The sequence below is a fragment of the Quercus lobata genome, chromosome 12, assembly GCF_001633185.2.
Source record: "Quercus lobata isolate SW786 chromosome 12, ValleyOak3.0 Primary Assembly, whole genome shotgun sequence".
NCBI classification, from domain to species: Eukaryota; Viridiplantae; Streptophyta; class Magnoliopsida; order Fagales; family Fagaceae; genus Quercus; species Quercus lobata.
This window is the reverse complement of record NC_044915.1, coordinates 25,611,995-25,616,327: the sequence shown is the minus strand read 5'-3', so window position 1 is coordinate 25,616,327 and position 4,333 is coordinate 25,611,995. Positions and strand designations below refer to the sequence as shown.

At 31.7% G+C, this 4,333-nt stretch overlaps 1 long non-coding RNA gene across 1 annotated transcript; it reads right to left on the bottom strand.

Moving 5' to 3' along the window:
- Positions 1 to 1,502: 1,502 nt before the first annotated feature.
- Positions 1,503 to 2,399, bottom strand: LOC115971934. Its single transcript, XR_004087368.1, has 2 exons — positions 1,974 to 2,399; positions 1,503 to 1,843 (listed from the first exon to the last, which is right to left on the bottom strand). It is a non-coding gene; the product is annotated as an uncharacterized LOC115971934 (long non-coding RNA).
- Positions 2,400 to 4,333: the final 1,934 nt, after the last annotated feature.

The window sequence follows — 4,333 nt, the reverse complement described above, 5'->3', positions numbered from 1 at the left end:
GTGGGGGTTTTTCGTGGTGATATTTCTCTACAGTCCAGTAAAAAACATTAAACACCCACTATTTCTTTAGTCTGTCTGTCTGGGAATGAGCTAGAAGTTATTGTTATTACAATAAATCTATTGACATTGAATTTTTTCACTAAAACTACTTATATGTATGATTGTTACATAATAAAAATAGTTTTAAATGATAAGTTTATATGAAAGTGATATTACTTTAATCAAAACTAATTGTAAAATCTTTGCCTTTATTATTTTTCATCATCATTGATCATCGTTGTAGTTTGTTTCTGGTAGTCTTCGTGAAAAATGTGTGGACAACATTGCACATAAAATAGCCGAAGGATAAGATTAGTGGCTTTATCTTAATGAATCCTGCCTCATGTTTTGATTGTAGTATTATTATTTATGGGAAGTGAGACTTGGCTATTTCCTGATTCATTATAAATGCCGGACGTCTCTTAATAAGTGGATTCCTCGCCAAAAATTTTGTAACTCGACTAATATGCCATATGATATTTTCAGTATAAACATTTAAGGTTCAAATCTCTCATCCCAACTATTAATTTATCTTTAAAAAAAATTACTTTTTGAGATAGTACCCAAAGATGTTATAATTAGGTTACTGAAATCTGGTTCTTCTACGGTTTTTATTTTTCTCAGTGATACTTGAATGTTTCATAGTCTTGTATTGTGTATTAGGTGCAGATTTGATTCTTATAGCCAAGAATTCTAACTAAAGTAGAGACTTATGCCTCACATCATCTTAAATTAGGCTTGGGCCAGAATTGTTGGCTAGTGTAAGTGGGCTTGGGCTTGGTAGATGAGGCCTTTTATGGGCCTGCCTGGCTCGAGTAATAGGCTATTAGCTCGTGTTTGGTTCTCACTTCAAAGACATCTTTTACAGGAAAAGAGAGAACTTTTCCCTTTTTGAAGGGGGGAAAATTGCTGAAGTATTGATATTGCCCTCATTTATGACTTACGAGTTACGTGAGATATTCAATTATGTCAGCCATTAAATTTTGCATGCAATTGAAACCTTTATGTACGCTATTCTTTTTTGACGAATGATGATACTTTGTAGTTTGTATTATTATTGATTTAGGTGTGGCTTGTGGTCACACATTTTTTTTTGGTGTCATTTTGTTTCAATTTATGTTCATGTACTATGAATAAATCAGAAATTATGTTCATGGACAAATTGTGGTCACATTAATTATTGTTTGTGTCATTTTGTTTCACTTTATGTTCATCTACAATGGCAAGTATTCTTGCTGCAATTTTTTTGAGCATTGAACTTGGGTGTATAATTTTTAAAGCTCAATTTAGCTCCAAATTTTGTTGTCAAGCACATATTTTATATGAAAAATTAAGATGGAGGAGACATATTTTCAGTAAAAAGTGTGCATAATAAGCACATTGTTGAGTGGGAATTGCATTAACTTTTTTGTGGTGGGCAGTGGGCTTCTTTTTAGTGACCGGATCATTACTGAAGCATTGAATAGTTACAAAAACACGATGGATAATCACAAAAACCAATACAAATACAATAGCTAAATCAAAGGTTCAAATCTAAACATGGAATGGTCCAGACTCCACAGTTCACTTTCTTTTTTTTTTTTGGTAAACAACAGAAGGGAAATAGCATTACACAACCAGTCTATTACAAAATAGCTCAGCTTTATCAAAAGCTAGCGCATTTTTCACCACAGGCGGTGGTTCATACAAAATTTGGAAGTCAGAAACTAACTCAGCTCCCATTTTAGCCATAATATCTGCACACCTATTGGCTTCCTGGAAAATATGGGTCACAGTGCAGTTAGGCATCAAGTTGATCAGGGTCCTGCAGTCATTAAGGAGGGGTTCAAGCATCAGATTCACAATGTTTGGGTTAGAAAGTAAATGAACAATAAATACAGCATCCAGCTCAATGTTAATATTCCCTAGATTAAGATGTTTAGCTAGTAAAAGACCATCTTTAAGAGCCCAAAGCTCCGCCATAGTACTGGAAACTGCACCAAGCTTCCTAGAAAAACCAGCAATCCAATTCCCTCTATTGCAGCGAAGCACCCCACCCCCACCAGCCTTACCGAGGGTTCCTCCAGTAGCCCCATCAGTATTAAGTTTCACCCACCCCGGATTAGGCTTGGTCCATTTGACTTGAATTTGAGTTCTGGGCGGCTTGTTTGAATTATCGGGAACAATAGCATAAAACTCAACACAAAGGTATCTAAGTAGAGCTCTCTATACATTAAATTTAGCCGACACAAAATTGCTGGGTTAGGGTGCATTTAGGGTGTGCTTTTAATAGCGAGTTGTTGGATATTGAGTGTGTGGTTGTCCTCTTCAGTTCTTTGGATACCATATGTGTTGGCACTGCAGAACTTTTGTGGGTTAGAATAAGAACAATAGGCAAGAATAAAACCATGTAAGACATATATATATATATATATATATATATATAGAAAAATGCTAATGAGTGTCCTTAAGGTACTGATTAAGAATTCAGTTAAACAAAGTTTTTATGGAAAAAGTAAAAAAAAAAAAAAAAATGTTTTGATAGTTTTTTTCATTTTCCATAAATGTGAAGTCAAAACTTTTCTAAAATGCTAATGAGTGTCCTTAAGGTACTGATTAAGAATTCAGTTAAACAAAGTTTTTATGGAAAAAGTAAAAAAAAAAAAAAAAATTAATGTTTTGATAGTTTTTTTCATTTTCCATAAATGTGATGTCAAAACTTTTCTAAAATGGATTGTTAACAGTTGCTCTCATTAGCATGACCCATATATATATATATGTGTGTGTGTGTGTGTGTGTGTGTGTGTGTGTGTTCTAATCCCTTCCACCGAATAGGTAACTTGTCATTCAATAGCGGCAACACTTATGAATCGGAGGTTGTTTTTTCTTGTTGGTATTTAGGATGTTTAAAAAAAAAAAATTATCTTAGATGTAGAGTACGTTAAGTTCTCTAATTAAATTCGAACATATAGACAGTTATAATGATAAATACAACATGTATAGTGTTAATTTTTTCAAGAACAATTAAATTCAATACAACTGTGTGTTTAAATTTAATTGAGAACTTAATCTATTGTATTTAAAGTACTATATGTTTATACCTAAGTTTTATTAGTATTATTATTATTATTATGATGATGATGATGATGGTGATTATTATTATTATTTTGTTTCATATATCCATATTTATTTATGACTCTTTTGGGTTCAAATTTTATTTTTTGGAGGAGGATCAGGTATTATAATATTATTCCTAAATTTTAAATTTTTTACATAGATCATGTGTACTGTAATAATTAATATATATATATATATATATCTCAATTATTTTTAAAATTTTCAAATTGGGGGATGGGACTATGGCCTCTCTTCCCCTGCTTGTTGAGAAAAGGGATTAGTCTAACTCCAAGTTAGGAACTCCAACATTAAGAAGAGTCTCTCCCAATTGCTTAGAAAAAATGAGAAAATATTTATATGTAGATATTAATATTATGGTTCTATTTATTAATTCATTAAAAATTTTGTTTTACTTTGATTGAGTTTTGTATGGAAATATTAATTTTTCAACGAATAATAGATATTATGTAATTTTATTGGATTGGAAAAGGCAATTATTAGGATTTTTTTTTCTATTAATGAGAAATAAACACACATAATGGGAAGGGAAAAAGACGTAAAGTTCTAACTCGAAAACAATGCGTGCACAGCACAATAATGTATCTGTATGTAGTATTGAACAAATTGTGAGGAATTTAGAACAACTGAATTTTCATTCTGTCTCATGACTAGACATACACTTGGATTATAAAAGAATTGTGTAGTATAGAACCGACAGAGTACTAAACGTGTTAAGATGTTGAGATGTGTCAAATGGATTCAATTCTTTTTCGTGTATAATATTACTTTTTGATTCAAATAAAAAGAAAAAAGAAAAAAATTCAATGGGAGTGGCACACCTGTATCTTTATCCTATTGATTACCCCCTCAGTTACGTCACAATGCACATGTTTTGTTATATGTATTGATATATTGATAATGCCCCCTTTGATATCTCCGTCTCTCATTTTCTTCTTCTTCTTTTTGGTTCGTTGGTTTGGAATATTGGGGTTGATTGATCTCTCTTTGTCATGTATGTGTCTTTTCATGAGGATCATGACATGGTTGATTTGTCCACTTTGTTTAAACCGATTGAATTAGTCTAATAATTAATATGCAACTTGTTTCTTAATTCTTATACCTGGAACTTTTGAACTCAAGAAAGGAACAAAAATATTTAGTCCCAATAAAACTAAAATTAAAGTGTGATGAAAATCGT